An 18402-nucleotide genomic window follows, 5' to 3' on the forward strand; every position below is an offset into this window, starting at 1 on the left:
ACTGCTCAAAAAAATCTACGTACTTTTATCTGAGTAAAAAGTTGTACGTATATATTATAAATATTTTTTTATTTGTGAACAAAATTTTTACAACATAACTTGAAGGTGGGGAAATAAAAAAAATTGAACCAAAGAAATGTGCAGATTTGTTGAAATGTTTAGGCTGACGCAGTTTTTGATGCAGTTTTTACCATGCGAAGTCATTTTAAATAGAGTTTTAAATATTGAATTTCAGAAAAAATCAAAGAGGGGGAGCTGGAAAAAAGCCAAATTTATCGACTGTAATAAAAAGGGACTTATGAACTGATTAGGCCACGACTAATATAGTCGGTTTCGACTCTTTTTCCTTTCCCGCCACTTCACATAAGCATCGATTTCATGGCGTAACGAGTGGTCTTACAAAGTTCAGTATGAAGACCAAATAAGATTTCCATGGCCTATTCAGTCCGTATGCCAAATTGATATCAAACCAAAAAAAGTGACCAAAAAATTTACTCTTAAGAAATTGCAGGTGGGAGGGGGGGTTGGGGAAGGAAAAAGAGCTTCAGTTTCATATTTAATTTGGTAAAAATCACTTCTTACATCATAGAATTGATGCTCATGTAAGGTGGGAGAAAAGGATTAATGAGCCTAGCCGCCAGCCTAGTAGCAAAAAATTTTCAAAATATTAACAAATTTTAAACAGTCAAGAGTAATTTTACTCGTATGTGCAGTCAGACACAAACTCACACTTTGCTAGTACTGAACTTAACGCTGAGCAGTTATACTAATAAGTTTTAAATAAATAAAGATATACCTGCTTTTTCACTGTGCTTGTTTGTTTTTCCTGACCAAGTTTTCGGCTTTTTTTCCTTCTCCCCCCACCTCACACGAGCTTCAATATATAGGCTCTTTTCCAGTTGTCCCCCTTCAAAATACCGAATTTAATGTTTGTCTTACATGTTATTACGGCTAGATGCGTGATGTTACGCTGTTATGTATGAAGAACAAATCTGTTCACAGTTGACGATTTGATCACCATGCCAAATTTCATTGCGGCTCTTTTCCAGTTCCCCCCTTTCATTTTTTCTGAAATTCATTACGTGAAAGTCTTTTCAAAATAATTTTTAATGTAATAAACTGCATTAAAACGTGTCAACGTGAACAGCTGAACAAATTTTCACAACATTTCTAACATGAAAATTGCCGTGTGAACAATTTTTGCACATCTCTTTTTGTAATTTAACAAAGGGGGGGGGGGGGGAACTGGAAAAGAGCCTTCATTGCATTATGACAACGTTAATTAAGATTTTCAAAATTGAATTTGAAAGGAGGGGAACTGGAAAAGAGCCAATATATATGTGTAACGAGTTGTTTTCGAGGTTGAGTAGGAAAAAGAGCCAAGTTTTCTAATGGGGAGGGGGGTTTGGTTAATAACTGGGGGCGAGGGAGTTTAAATTGGAAGGTTGGCTGTTTTCCATTTTTACAACATTACAAAACTTCTATTTTCAAAGTATAATGCGTGCATTTCTTGCTCAATGCGTTTTTCGATGCAAAAAGTGAAGAATTGGTCTTCAAGTTAACTTGTTTACCACGCCAAGATTCAATCATGACACGGCTGATTTATTTTTTTAAACTGAAAATCACGAACCTTGAATATTGAACTTTATGATTATTACGAAAATTACGGCATGCGAACTAATTAAGCCATGAAAAACAAATTTGGTCTTCATGTTTAACCTTGTAAAACCCCTTTTTACACCATAAAATTGATGGGCTCTTTTTCCTTTCCCCCCCCCCACCTGCAAATTTTTACATGTAAAATTATTGACCACATTGTCCGATTGTTATGAAAATTTACATACAGACTAATAAGGCCACGACAAACATATTTGCTATCCATACTCAACCTCGTAAAACCACTCGTTACACTTATAAGTTGAAACTGGCATGAGGTGGGGGGGGGGGAAAGGAAAAAGAGCCAATTGATGCTCGTGTGAGGTGGGGAAAAGAAAAAGAGCGTTTTTGAGAAAAAGCGTCTCTTTTCCTTTTCCCCCGCCTGCAAAATTTACCTCGGAGTGAAAAAGAGCCAAAAGTTTTTGAAGTTGCATGACACATTTCAACTAAGCTGAAAAATGCTAGAAATGCAGAAAATGGTGGCTCTTTTTCCTTTTCCCCCCCACCTCACACGAGCTTCAATATATTAGTTTAACGAGTGGTTTTACGAGGTTGAGTATGAAGACCAAATATGTTTGTCGTGGCCTTATAAGTCTGTATGTAAATTTATATTACAATCGGACAATGTGGTCAACAAATTTACATGAAAAAAATTGCAGGTGGGGGGAAAAGGAAAAAGAGCCAAAATGGTATTTGGAAGGGGAAAGGGGGGCGGCAGAACTGTTCAAAAAACTTCACAAAGCGTCTTCTTACGAGCTGAATAAATCATTAAAATCAAATTCAGTTCAATGACCGGTCTTATATGAAATGACTTAAATTGAAATCATTAACAGCGGGAAAACAACAATTTCTGGCCTAGCTAAAATTGGCGGGCAGTTTAGATTCTGAAAACATAATATTTCACTATAATTTGAAAGTAATCGCGCAATTGTCTTTCTTCAAATAAGTGAGGTTGCTCACGTTGAATAAATAAGAAATTTTGAATTGTAAAGGAATTATCTAGTTTTTCGACTCTAAAAATGATCACAGCTGTTTTAATTTCAATCACATTGTTTGCAGTCTCGTTTGCGGCTCCTGATTTCGATCCTGATTTCGATCTCAAGGAGGAAAAAAGAGGATTCGGAGAATGCATGGCCTGTACAGTTGGACTTCAAAGCGCTATCACACTTTTCGAGCAATCTTCGCACTTTCTTTTGCCCGAATTGGAACATTATTGCTATGCAGTGACTAATCTGGATGCACGCAAACTTTGCCTTGAATTTGCCAAAATGCACGGAGAATCCTTCTTGGAGATTGTCGCCGCCATGTTGGATCCAAAAACATTCTGCGGCGCTGTAGGAGCTTGTTGAAAACAGTTTATTAGTTTTACTTTTTTCACTTTTAGTTTTTTCACTTTTACATTTCAGAATTCAATTTTGAACAATATCTTTTCTTAGTCGTAGTCGACTCTGATGGCATCAGCCGCAGACCTCGCTCCAGGCTGCAAAAATATAGAATTTATTTATTTAGAAAATAACAAATATTTGATACCAAAAAGTCCTGAACAACACAGAAATTCCCGTACTCAGTAAAAAGAGAAAATAATCGATTATATTATAATTATAATCTTACTTTTGCAAAATTATAACTAATTATAAGAGCCAATTTTACATATTTAAAAATTTATAATCCATTATAATAACATTTTGATGACATTTCATTAAATTATAATCAATTAAAATTGATTATAATTTATCCGAAAATCTGTTTCTGCCTCGTTTCGGTTCTGAGGTAGATTTGCTTGGGGTAGCTGGCCGATTGACAACATTTCATTTCATACGAAATTTAACCGTAATTATCGGAAATTACAAGTCAACAAAGAGTAACAAACTGCCATAAATTTCGGTATTTTAAAGTAGAATTCAAAGTCATAAAATACGCAAAATGAAAACATTAAAAAGTCAACATTAAAACGGCACTTGAACAATTTGGGAACTTGGTTTCGATCTTTCAATTTTTTTTTGTCTTTTTTCAAACACTGTTCTTCGTTCACTAGAAATTTCAATAGTTACGACCTTGGTTTTTTCTCGCTAAGAATTCTAGCGAGAACAATCTCTTACAACCTATTATAATAAATTATAATACCTTTTTCTATCAAAATAATATTTCACATGAAAAATCAATTGTAATGGATAATAGTTTAGCTATTCTGCAAGAAAACACTGTAAAAATCAGTAAGAAGTAAGAATCATAAAACCAGGGGCGGATCTAGGATTTTCGCGAGGGGAAGGGGGGGTCTTCTAAACCCTATAAAGGCTGACTAAATTTGTTCCAAGCTCTCCCAAGGTATTAAAAAGACACCGTTATCGTCAAATTTTATGCACCGCAGGCGATGTTTTGAAAAAAAAAACAGGCCAAAAAGGAAATTTTTAGGAATTTTTTAGGAAAAAATTTGACCAAAAAATCATTTTTTTTCCGGCGCGCACCCCCTTAAAATTGATATATATTAGGTGCCGTTAAAAAGTTCAGGGTCAGTGCGATCTCAATATTGTAGGGGGAAAATGGTGAGAATTTTTGGGTCGGCAGGGGGTCAAAACTCTGAGGGAGTAAGGAGGACAAAGTGGTGTTGACGATGCACTGGGCAAGCCACTGGAGAAGGTTTCAGAAGAGCCAAAAAAGATCGATGGGCTCTTTTTCCTTTCCCTCCACCTGCAAAGTCTTACTAGTAAAAATTATGTTCACTTTGTTCGAAAATTATTAAAATTGGCGGCTCTTTTCCAGTTTTCCCCCTTTCAAAATACCGAGTTTTATATTTGTTTTACGTGTTATTACGGCGAAATGCGTGATGTTACGCTGTAAAGTACGTTAAATGGACTTTTCAAAATTGAGTTTGAAGGGGGGGAGGGGAACTGGGAAAGAGCCAAATCGACATACGAACTAATTAGGTTATGACAAATATATTTGTTCTTCATAATTAACCTTGTAAAACCACCCGTTACACCATAAAATTCATGTTCGTGTGAGTTGGGGGGAAGGAAAAAGAGCCGATCGCTGTTCAAAAATTTTCAGTAACACGGGAAAAAAGATAGGTGATTTAAAAAAAGGTTAGATAGACTCATATTGTTTTGCAAGAAATTTAATCTGAGACTGAGGGAACAGGAAAAATACCTTTCAAAAGACTCTGTGGTTATTAGAGATAGCCCACTCTAAAATACTGAAACAGCTGCTAGAAAACATTGTGGACTTTGCTAAAAAGTACTTCGTTATTGATCTCAAGGGTGATAAAACTAAAGCGTTTCATATAATTCCTAGATGCAAATTGTTGCGTAATGATGTGTTTCTACCTGTGAAAAAAAAATTGTGCATTTTCACAAATGTGATCAGTTTGATCGATTGCTTAACATATTTTATTGAAACGGCTTGTCCAGGCTTTACTTAAACAGTATGCTGATCAGCTGAATCTGATCACTGTAACGTCATTGTAAACAAACTTTGGGCTCTTTTCCAGTTTCCCCCGTTCTAAATACCGAGTTTTATGTTTGGTTTACGGGTTGATGCGGCTAAATGCGTGATGTTACGCTGTAAAGTATGAAGAACAAATATGTTCAGCATTGTCGATTTGTTTACCACGCCAAATGTCATTGCATTATGACAACGTTAAATAGGGCTTTCAAAAATGAATTTGAAAGGGTGGGGCGAAATTGGAAAAGAGCCAAACTTTGTAATAATCTCCAACAATACAAAATACGCTTTACGCTTACATTGCAGTTTTTTGTAGAAGGGAAGTTTTTTGTATCAGTCTATCTCCTGAGCAAAAAACTACAGGTGACTAGTCGAATGCAAAAATTGCGCTGCACATCAAGAAGTTATCAGTTCTCTTTGATGAATTTGGAGCTAACCATATGCTGTAATTCGAGGCAATAACAAACAAAGGCTATGTTCCCTCCCACCCACCTTGTATGAGAATCAATTTTAAGTTAGTAATGAGTGGTTTTGCAAGGTTAATTATGAAGCCCAAATATGTTTGCCATGGCCCGATCAGTCCGCATGCCAGTTTTCTTGTTAATCGGTTAGTGGGAACAGTAATTTTACTTGTAAAACATTGCATGTGGGGGAAAAGGAAAAAGAGCTCAAACAAAATTAGACCTAGACAACCACTTCTTACACCATAAAAAGCAAAAGAAAAACCTGAATGTTATATGAAGGATTTATGTTCACATCTGAGGAAAATCAAATAATTTGTCAGAAAAGTGGTTTGACATGTTCAAAAAATAAATTCTTTTTATGTGAGAAGTAAACAACGGCTATTGAAACCTCATTTGTTAAACTAGATTATGTTAGTGCTACATAACATCAATACTGCTCGTATCAAGGCGAAGCCCTGAATGTATGGAGCAAAGAGTTTGAGCTAAGTATGGAGTTAAAAAAACCAAGTCTCTTCCTCAATTCGTTCTGAAACGATTTTGTAGTGTGCGAGGATATGGAAACAAGCAGTTTTAGCCATGTTTTAGACAAAGCAAAATTCTATAGCGGTGCGCACACTGGATTAGAAATTTATGGAGACTGACAATAAAAATCCATTATAATCTATCATTTTCTTTTTCACTGAGTCCGGATAATAATCATAATAAGATTAGATTAAACCCGTAAGGAGGACAAAGTGGTGTTGACGATGCACTGGGCAAGCCACTGGAGAAGGTTTCAGAAGAGCCAAAAAAGATCGATGGGCTCTTTTTCCTTTCCCTCCACCTGCAAAGTCTTACTAGTAAAAATTATGTTCACTTTGTTCGAAAATTATTAAAATTGGCGGCTCTTTTCCAGTTTTCCCCCTTTCAAAATACCGAGTTTTATATTTGTTTTACGTGTTATTACGGCGAAATGCGTGATGTTACGCTGTAAAGTACGTTAAATGGACTTTTCAAAATTGAGTTTGAAGGGGGGGAGGGGAACTGGGAAAGAGCCAAATCGACATACGAACTAATTAGGTTATGACAAATATATTTGTTCTTCATAATTAACCTTGTAAAACCACCCGTTACACCATAAAATTCATGTTCGTGTGAGTTGGGGGGAAGGAAAAAGAGCCGATCGCTGTTCAAAAATTTTCAGTAACACGGGAAAAAAGATAGGTGATTTAAAAAAAGGTTAGATAGACTCATATTGTTTTGCAAGAAATTTAATCTGAGACTGAGGGAACAGGAAAAATACCTTTCAAAAGACTCTGTGGTTATTAGAGATAGCCCACTCTAAAATACTGAAACAGCTGCTAGAAAACATTGTGGACTTTGCTAAAAAGTACTTCGTTATTGATCTCAAGGGTGATAAAACTAAAGCGTTTCATATATTTCCTGATGTGTTTCTACCTGTGAAAAAAAAATTGTGCATTTTCACAAATGTGATCAATTTGATCGATTGCTTAACATATTTTATTGAAACGGCTTGTCCAGGCTTTACTTAAGCAGTATGCTGATCAGCTGAATCTGATCACTGTAACGTCATTGTAAACAAACTTTGGGCTCTTTTCCAGTTTCCCCCGTTCTAAGTACCGAGTTTTATGTTTGGTTTACGGGTTGATGCGGCTAAATGCGTGATGTTACGCTGTAAAGTATGAAGAACAGATATGTTCAGCATTGTCGATTTGTTTACCACGCCAAATGTCATTGCATTATGACAACGTTAAATAGGGCTTTCAAAAATGAATTTGAAAGGGTGGGGCGAAATTGGAAAAGAGCCAAACTTTGTAATAATCCCCAACAATACAAAATACGCTTTACGCTTACATTGCAGTTTTTTGTAGAAGGGAAGTTTTTTGTATCAGTCTATCTCCTGAGCAGAAAACTACAGGTGACTAGTCGAATGCAAAAATTGCGCTGCACATCAAGAAGTTATCAGTTCTCTTTGATGAATTTGGAGCTAACCATATGCTGTAATTCGAGGCAATAACAAACAAAGGCTCTGTTCCCTCCCACCCACCTTGTATGAGAATCAATTTTAAGTTAGTAATGAGTGGTTTTGCAAGGTTAATTATGAAGCCCAAATATGTTTGCCATGGCCCGATCAGTCCGCATGCCAGTTTTCTTGTTAATCGGTTAGTGGGAACAGTAATTTTACTTTTAAAACATTGCATGTGGGGGAAAAGGAAAAAGAGCTCAAACAAAATTAGACCTAGACAACCACTTCTTACACCATAAAAAGCAAAAGAAAAACCTGAATGTTATATGAAGGATTTATGTTCACATCTGAGGAAAATCAAATAATTTGTCAGAAAAGTGGTTTGACATGTTCAAAAAATAAATTCTTTTGATGTGAGAAGTAAACAACGGCTATTGAAACCTCATTTGTTAAACTAGATTATGTTAGTGCTACATAACATCAATACTGCTCGTATCAAGGCGAAGCCCTGAATGTATGGAGCAAAGAGTTTGAGCTAAGTATGGAGTTTAAAAAACCAAGTCTCTTCCTCAATTCATTCTGAAACGATTTTGTAAGGTGGGAGGATATGGAAACAAGCAGTTTTAGCCATATTTTAGACAAAGCAAAATTCTATAGCGGTGCGCACACTGGATTAGTAACATGCAGCTCAAGAGATCAGTTTCTCGATCAATCACCCGAGAAAACGGCTCTTTTCCAGTCCCCCCCCCCCCCTTCAAATTAATTTTTGAAAATTTTTTTAACGTTTTCATAATGCAATGAAAATTGGCATGGTGAGCAAATTGACAATTGTGAACAGATTTTTTCTTCATACATTACAGCGTAACATCACGCATTTAGCCGTAATAACACGTAAAACAAACATAAAACTCGGTATTTTGAAAGGTGGGGGGGGGGGGGGAGTGGAAAAGAGCCAAAAAAACATCCCCATAAAAAACCACCCCAAAGAAAAACATTTATAATCTTCTCTTTCTTTCAAAGTCGGAATATAAAGTTGAGAGTATAAATTGAAGGCTATTATGAAGCAAGTACATATGATTCGTTTTGATTCCACTATAGTTCATTGCAAAATTTTTCCAGCTTCCCACCCTTAATTTTTTTCTGAAATTCATTTTAAGAAAGTTTGTTCAAATTGATTGTTGTGTTCTAATCTGCAGAAGAACGTGGAAGCGTTATCCAGTTACAATATATATCACATGCAAATATCAGTACGCACAACTTTTCAACAATTTTAATTCGTAATTTTACGAGGGGGTGCAAAGCTGGAAATGAGTCCAATGCGAGTGCCCAATCGCTAGATCGGTGATTCAAGCACCACCCTGATTGGGAGTTTCTGAAGAGTAAAAAAAGCAGAAAGGTTAACTGATTAGGCGGTTTGAACATAAGAAATAGACCGGCTGGAAATCAGTTTGAAATACAGTTTTTGTTTAAATTTCTGAAAAGAGAGTATTTTCCTTCTCAAAAGAGTAAAAAATCTCACATTTTATCAGAACTTTGTGAAAAAAAGCTATTTCCGTGCAGAATAATTGGCTCTTTTCCAGTCCACCCCTCTTTCAAAATACCGAGTTTTATCTTTGTTTTACGTGTTATTACGGCTAAATGCGTGATGTTACGCTGTAATTTATGAAGAACAAATCTGTTCAGAATTGTCGATTTGTTCACCACGCCAAATTTCATTGCATTATTACAACGTTAAATAGACTTTTTAAATTTGAATTTAAAAGGGGGGAACTGGAAAAGAGCCGAATAATTGAGTGAAGTTTGCCCCTCGAACCGAGTTTTATATGAAAAAGCATTCTCTTGAATTAACCTGATTCTGATAATTGATTTGTTGGAGTAGTTTTATAAAATTGCAAGCCCAAACTGCGGTTTTTTGTTGCACTTTTCCAACTTTTGATAGCATCGACCATGACGCGCAAATTTTTTTGAGTGTGTTTAAACCTCAATCAATTTTTTTCAAAGGTTGTTTAATAAAAAGAATTGCTCAATTTAACCCGTTTTAGCCGCATACCACCGCGACTGTTAGCCCTACCGTTTCGCCGTGATGCTGTACCGTTTAACAGATGAAACGTATCCGTTGAAAAAACTACCCTAAAAGTTACCTGAAACTTAGGGACTCGCATTCGAGAGTTTTTAGATTAATTTCGATAAACAAACGTTTCTTTTTCTTATGCATAAAATTTTTATCAACTATTTACCGTTAGCTGATATCCAAAAATACTTAAGCACTTACATTTAGGTTTAAGTTTGAACGCTGAAAATCAGCAAAAGTCTTTCCAAATTTTCTTAAAAAACTCTCAAAAGAGCTTAGTAAAGACAAAATTGAAAAATAGCACAAGGTAATTAGTTACTCCTTAAAAAGGCAGCAATTGAATTATGATAAACTTCCTACAATGAAAAAACTAGTTGCTTTTTAGCTGTAAAACAAAAACACAAAAACTAAAAGCAGCCACTGTATCTGTATTTTGTCAAAAACTCCATTACGAGGCCAAACTGTGCATTTTTGGCATCAATTTTATGATGTAATGAGTGGTTTTACAAGTTTCATTATGAAGAGGAAATATTTTGTCATAGCCCGATTAGTCCGCATGCCAATTTTCTCGTTAATTGGTTGGTGGTGGGTGGGGGGAGGAGGCAGGTAATTTTACTTGTAAAAAGTTGCAGGTGGGGGAGGAACAAGAGCCTTATAGATATCTAGTTTTAACATGGGCTTTAACAATGAGTGTGACCAAAATCTCAAACTAAAAAAACTAACAACGAAAAAATAAAGCAAAAAAAACTAAATTCATTCATTCTCCAGCATTCTCAGAAATTTAAAAAAAATTAGGATTAGAACAGGAGATATTTAAGACTTGTGAGAAACAACAGAGATTATATTTTTAATTGAGTTTATTGTTCAGTTTAGTCTCGTGTTTTGTTGTCCTTTTGTTCGATAGACAACGAGAGTTCTACAAGTTTCGCGGTGATCTTTTTCTTTGGAATATTTAATCTTATGGCTAATTTTTAAACTAAACCCAGATAGCCAATAACTTTTTTTTGCTTCCTTGAGTTTTTTCAAAAATCGAAATTTGACCACGATGAGAAAATGAAAAAATCAACCCCACAAAAAGCTGCTAGAAACGACCCCACAAACAGTGTTACAAATGAAAAAGCCATTCAACAATAAATATTTGGCAGAATCTCGACGACAAGCTGTACCCTGCCAGAGTGGAAAGTGTCCTCAATTTACTTAACTTCGTTTGCAGACAATCAATTCATGAAGGCTATTGACTCAAAGTACATGAGTTCTGATTTCAATCTAACCTACATCAAAACCCGTCTACAAGCAAAACGAGAAAAACAGTTGAGAAAATTCAAATCAGTGATACGCTGTAAAAAAACTTTTCCAGAACCCGTAGAAAAACAAATTGGACAACCACAGCGGCTCAACTGAAGGTGCTCAACAGAAGGTGCTGAACTGGAAAATTTTTTGCAAATCACTCTTTCGAAACTGTACAAGTCGGAAAACATCCTCAGTTTTGCGTCGGGTTTACCTAGTCTTATCACCGTTTTGAAATCGCTAGGAAATAAACGCATTTTGATTGTAATCAGACTTCAATCAATTTCTAAAGTAAAAACACAAGAAAAAAGACTTAGCTTACCGGTGAAAGTAAATTGTTTTGGAAATGCTCTGTGGCATGCAAATGCAGTTACCTTGATTGCAAAAGCACACATAGGTTCTCCTTACATGTTGCTGTGAAAAAAAATCAGAGCGAATCAGATGAACAAGGAGGGTAAAAACAACAACAATAAACGCCGTCCAAATTCGTAAAAAGCGCCCCGCCAAATTGCAACAAATCAGCTACTTAGCAGTTCAATGTTGTGGATTCGTCCTTGAACAGAAAAATCACAAAAGTTCCTGTGCTTTACTCAGAAATCGGTTCTTGCACTGACTTGACTACTGTCTTCGTATTGCACGACTCTTATTGTACCGACTCATGGGTCTTGGCAATTCTCCTAAAACGGTTGAAACTGAAGTGTAAGAAACTAAAAATTGTAATGATTGATTTTAAGTCGACATAACGCGTCCCCTCACAATAGGCTGATTGATTTTCTCAAAAGAAGTTTTTGCCAAATTCGATCACTTTAAAAATTGATTTAATTGTCGTTATGGAAAGTCTGAGCGTTGGTTCCGAAACGATAACCGTTGCAATTCTGCACGATCAATTCCCGCATTTTCAGTTGCATACAAAACCAGTTGCTTACAAATTTTCTATTGTTAAGATGATTCTGAGGCATTTCCCACCACCAGCTATGTTCAACTACCTTAACCTGCAACTGTGAAGGTTAGCGCTTGTCAACTAATTGGAAGTTTAGTTTGAACCTGACTCTTATGGGACAATCAAACAAGCAAAATGAACTTGCTTGAGAAATTGTTGATAGAATCAGTTACTCTGTTAGTATGCTCCAGCTGATCATCAGATCCATTTCCACTGATAGTTTTTGAAATCTCTTGAAAACGATATCGTACAATTAAAATCTCTTGGAAAACGCCTAGAGAAAGATCCATACGCATCAGATAACCTTTGCCTTTTAGAAAGTGCTGCCTGATCTTGTTTAGCCTCTCTAAACAAAAAAAATATTCTGAATAAGAGTGGTACCTTCCAGGTATTTTTTTCTAAACCCATACAAAGTCGGCTAAGTGCGGCGGTTTCTAAATCTTTAAAACAGTTTTTTTTAACTGGAAGTCGCTAATTAATTCCTTTTTTGTCGTTCCAGATCTGCGGAAAAAACTGTTTTTGTTAAAATGCGCTTCCGAGAGTTCAAGTAAGCATTATCCTCTGACATCAAAGGCATGTTTACGATGGTCAGCTACTCTACCATTAAAGTTGCGTTTTATGAGGCGGGAAGATCCCGCATTTGTTAGTAGTGTGTTTCTAAATACAAGGCATATATTCGGCATATAAATACAAGGCAAATACAAGGCATATACAACTTTCTACTTACATTATTCTCCGAAAAACCGTCGATAACCCAGATCAACGTTACCCTATAGCTGCTTCAGCTGTTTCCTTGCTGTTTGATTGACTTGCTTAGGTTAGGCGGGTTCAACATGAATAATTTTGTTTGTAAAATCCCATAATAGTCGAAAACAAAGAAAAACCCAGAAAAACCAGTTCCAAAACACTGAAGCAATCTTTACCGCTCCGAATTTTCCGAAATTTATTTTGAGCAACCCAGTACGTTGGTTGTGAACAGAGGAGTTGATTGCAAAATCAAAGAATATTTTACGCAGCGATCGATTCTAAAGTTTGTGTCATCCGTGTTCGACACCAAATTTGTCGTTCCATACACCAGGCGGGAACGCTAGTTTTTAAAAAAATATATCTGGCAAATGAATGTTCAGCAGTGGTGAATACTTCTATCAGACGACATGTACTGCAGTTTCGTTGAATGGCACTCAGAATGACAAAAATTAGGTCAGCTCACTTCCGCGGTTTGTTTTTTTTTTCCCAATGGATGAGATGGATCTGTACTTTCTCGATGACAGCTCGTTTTCGCTTTGTCGTTTTTTGTTCTGTCAGTTTCTTGCGCATTGAGCGAACGCTAAGCTAAATTGTCAACTGGTGGTTTTTCTTAGACAAGACAAAAGTAGAGTCAATGAAGACGCTTTCGATTTCAAAACAGGAAACTCAGGCTGCTCTTTGTGCTCTTCACTTGAAGGTTGTTTTCGGGAAAGGTCAAACAATGAGCTTTTTTGAAGTTTTATAGTCATTTACATGTTGAAATGGACAAGCCAACAGATCGTGCTCCTTGTATTTTGGATAGCTAAATCTTTGCAAACAAAATCACTAGACCAACGTTTTCATGTCTTGACCAGTGACAAACCCGCTGAAAACGGAAATGTAGTTGTTTTTTCTGACTCCCTCAAGCAAATCAGTTGGCGGCTCTTCCTTTTTGAAACTTCTGCTTGACCTTTCAAGAAAAAATGAAAGTTATTAAAAACACACCTAGATGGTCTGGTCTTATATCTGACGGAGACTTTAGAAGATTGTTCAAATGTTTTGTTCAATGCAGTTAAAACCGTATTCGCAATGCAAAAAAGTAAGCTCGTTCTCCAATATATAGCGATCGCAAATACATTGAGACTCTTACCAATTCATGTTTGATCAGAACCTTGGATAAGGCCATCATCGACCCACCAAAGTTTTCACCGCGGAAAAATTTCTGCGTATTTTCAAGTAGAGTCATTGCCAGAGGCAAAAATAGGCACTTTGCTACTGGAAAAATGTTAAAAAAACATCCGTTTATCGTCGAATTCGCATTTTAAAAAACCAAACGTAATGATCACAACATCTAGCCGTTTTAAACGTCTCTCCGCAACTATTTTAACGTTTCGTCACCTTTTAATTTTGTTAGGCGTCACCGAATAATTCGATTTCTTTTTTCAGATTTTTTACATTAAGCACAATCATCATTCCATTGACTGCCTTTCTTCAGTAATTCATCAGCATTTTGTGCTATTACTGTCGATATCTGCCTTAAAAGCTAATGGGAATTCGAATGGATTGCATATGCTGTACAAAGCAAAAAGCAAAACTTTGAGCCACTGATGTCTTTTCTTCCAGTAGAGAGCTAAAATTACAAACAGAAACTGTTCTCAAACTGCGTACACATGTTTTTCGCCGTTTCGTATAATCATTTTTTTTCCCGAAACCATGTTTATTTTTTTATTTGTTCAAATACACGCCCAGTTCACACTGATTGAATTCAAAACCATGAGTGAACATCCTATGAAAACGGTCAGTGGCACGATTTTGTAGGAGCTGAAAAAGAGTTTCTGATTTGCATCAAAAATTGGAACGCCAAATCTCAATTGTCGAACGTTCTCGAAAGCGCTAATTGGAAGTATTATACCCCTAGTGCATAAAATGAAGATGGAGCATGGGCGCGAATAGCTCTAAGTTGCAACCGCTTATTTTATGCAATCTTGGAGTTAAAAAGTCTGACCAGGTTTCGATAACTAACGTGCGCTTAGTCAAAATATTGATCAACCACCGACGCTTAAGGCCATTTCCGACAATCTGTAAACGGTATAGCTCGTTCTTTCTCGTCCTTGTGGTGGAGGATAATAATGTTACATAGCGTTGATTTAGAAGTATAGAACGAAAAATAAAACAAAAACAAATGCTAATTTTACAAAATCATTATAGTACACGGAATTGCATAATACACGATCGTTTGAGCTGCAACGACATTTCTCTAATAAAAGGAGTTAAAAAATGGAAAAAACTGAACATAAGAACAAGACCTGTGGAAAATCAGTCTGCTATGAAAATTAAGTTTGAATTGATAAGAACCAAAAAGTTTTACTAAAAGAATGAAAAAACCCAAATTTTGTCTTAGTGGAAGAAAAAAAATTGACATTTCTTTGTAACATATTTGTCTGAGTTATGCCCTTTTGGACAATTATCTTATGGAGAACATTTGAAACTTACCCGCCTCTGTTGATTGTTTGATTTGAGTAAAAATTGACTGAGTACAGAGACAGTATAAAAATTCTTTACACTGTTTCCACACCATCGAAACTGTTTATTTTATAGCTGTGTTTGTGTGTAATTAGGGCTAAACGCGTATAAAAAATCTGTTCACAATTGATAGTTTGTTCACCAAGTTCAATTGCAAAACAACAAAATTAAAAAAATTCTCAGAACTGAAGCTCATTAAAGGAGGAAAGACATTTTAATTTATGAGATCAAACAAAACGTTTAAATTGTCAAAAAAAAAACAAATCAAAGTGCGTACGAAACTAATTTTCTACTTGAGCAAAAGTTTTCGACAGATCGATTAATTCAATAATAAAGTAGAGAAACTTGGCATTGTGAACAAACTAATTATGTGAATAGATTGGATATTCTTGCTCTACAGCGTAAGCTTAAATTTTTTGCTATACTTACAACAAAAATAAAATAAAAAAAACGGATAGTATGTTGCTGTGAAAGCAGCACAGTAGCGCAGAATGTTGCGACTAAAGTAAAAAAAGGATAAGTTTTTAAAAACTTTTCTTCAAGTTGGTATTGTTTTTTGTGTGGGGTATGATTCTAGAACGATGAACTCAAAGATATGCTCGTCTTTAAACAGAAAAAAAAGATCATAATTTTAAGTTTTTTTTCTAAACTTCTGATCATTTAAAATTTTTTGAAAATTGTTTGTTAAAGAAACGCTAGCTAAAAGAAAAATTCCACCCAACTAGTTTTTCAAGGTAAAGTCAATTTATTTTTACTCTTAAAAAACTAAAAGTTACGTAAATTTTGAATAACAAGCGATACACGCTCGCGTAACTTGCTCGAATATTGACGAAATCACAAAAAAATTCATGCCTTTTTTTCAAGACAGGGTATTTTTTGAGTTTGTTCAGTGTAGTGCAAATTACGACTGAAATTAATTTAGGATAATACTTGACTCGGTCCGATGCTTATTTTTTGTAACTAATTTTGCGAGGAAAATAAAGAAAAAGAAAAAAATTTGCGAGGAAAACAGAGAAAAAGAAAAAAACTACAAAGTTACTCCCCATTATCAATGGTCAGAAAGATAAGAGTTTGGAAGTCCAAATTAATACAACTAGTTTTTGAAGCAAAATTTTGAGTCTTGGGCATTAATGTCTTTCGAGTTTTACAAACACAACTCGTCAATTTTGCTGATGAAAAAACAATCAAGCACAAACAACTTTCGTCCTTTTCTTCAGTTTATAAGGTTCGAAAGCCTTTTCATTGCAGATAATAATTTGTTTGCCACTTTCCAGTAATCTAACTCAGTTTGTCAGTTCTTTAAGCAAATTTTTTTTTACCTCGCACGAAGATCAATTTTATGGAGTAACGAGTGGTTTACAAGATTACGTATGAAGTCTAAATATCTCTGACCTAGCCTAATTAGTCCGCATTCCAATCTTCATAGCAATCGATCTATGCAAACTAGTATTATAGTTGAATGAACTTACAAGTGAGGGAAAGTAAAAGACAAATTTTCTTCAAATTGCCATTGCACAAATTTTATTACTCTTTTGTTGACATGTGCTTTTTTTTTAAACAAACGGATCACAAACATACCATTAAGCGAACACAGCAAAAAAGCCTATCATACACTCTTCATGCATTTCTGTAAGTTCACAAAAATGCGTGAAAGTTCTATGATAAGTGATTTTTTTTCTAGAAAAATTATATCACTAGCGTTTTTCCATAAACCAAAATCTTTGACTTTTGATTTCAATTTAATTTTTTCTCAAAGCTTTTTTGTTATGTTGTTAGCTGAACATAAGTGACAACGACTTTGAGTTATTTAAAGCTAGAGTCATCAAAATTTCGACAATCTTGTTTATACAAGGCATTGCAAACAACCTGAGTTGTCATAGAATTTTTTTATGGATATGATGTAAAGAAAGTATCAAACTTTAATAAAAACAAAACTTTAATGAAAATTGATTTTTTGATTATCGAACTATCAAAATTTCGACAATCAATTTTTTATAGTATCAAGTTTTTTTGTAAAGTTTTGATTTTATGAATAATCAGTCATTGATGAAATCATACTTAAACATGTCATAAAACAATAGGCGTTTTCAGAGAAAAAGATTTTAAATAATTCAGAGAAAGAGAATGATTTTTAATCACTTTCTCTACCAATCATTGGGAGTGCTTCGACTGTGCTTGATTTAATTTTCTACCGGAATCTGCTTCTCGAATTTGGAGTTTCAGTTGGCACCTCTGTACTTTCCAAATAATCGATTTACAGGTTGTGCACCAAGACTCAAGTTGTCGTTAAAGGTGACGTAATTTTACCGAAAGTTCCTTTTAGCACTGATGTACATAAGGTTGCAATAAAGAACTAGTTCAAATCTTTTGAGTTTAAACTTGATCATCAATCATGTTTTTTTTTCATTTCGACATCTTTTTTAAAGTAAAACTTACCTACGGTTCCAATCAAGAATTACCAATGATTAGAATAAAGTGGCTCTTTAAAGTTTTTCTTTCTGCTCTCAAAAAAGACATTGAAATGTTTTTTTTTCGTCAGACACGATTGCGCCATTTATGATTTTTTGAGTTCTAAAAATATTCAAAGTTGGATTAATAAGGGAAGTTCAAAGAAGTTGAAAAGTTAAGAAAAACGTTTTAAGCGTATGACCATGTGACGGATAAAAACTGTGAGTTGTTTAATGTCCTTTTATTTATCTTTGGTATCGCAAAATCAATTATAATTGAGTTTCATAGTCAGTGTCCACAAAAGTTATAAAAAAAATAGATTATAATCAATTAAAAACAACTATAATTGTACTTTTTTTCGAGGCAAAAAATCCATTTTATTTAATTTAATGGATTTTTTTTCCTTTTTATGGATACTGACAATAGAATTCTTTTATAATCAATTTTTTTCATATCATTGAGATGCAAAAATCAACCCACATAAAATGTTTTCTGGAGTTTAAACTAAAATTGGTTAGTTGTTGTTCGATTTAGTTTTTTTCTGCCCCCCATTCTCCACGCTTCCCCACACAGGTGTAGAGCTCAACAGGTGCAAAGGAGATGTGGTTCAGATGAGGTGCGGAGGGTGATTGGGACGGTGTTTCAGGTTGGAGGGGGCGGAGCCAAGGGGCAATCGCTAGGGGGGGGGGGGGGGAGCTTAACAGAATCTTTTTGCAAATTGAGTTTAGGTTTAGAAATTGAGTAGGCCGTACAGTCGCTTTGCAAAGTTTCCTCATTTCCCAATTGATAAATACATAAACTCTTGCAAAACTTTGAACGACGCGAAACAAAAATAAAGCGTAAAGTGGAGAAAAATCCATTTTAATGTGATTTTATCCTT

The sequence above is a fragment of the Symsagittifera roscoffensis genome, chromosome 10 (assembly GCF_963678635.1).
Source record: "Symsagittifera roscoffensis chromosome 10, txSymRosc1.1, whole genome shotgun sequence".
NCBI lineage: Eukaryota > Metazoa > Xenacoelomorpha > Acoela > Convolutidae > Symsagittifera > Symsagittifera roscoffensis.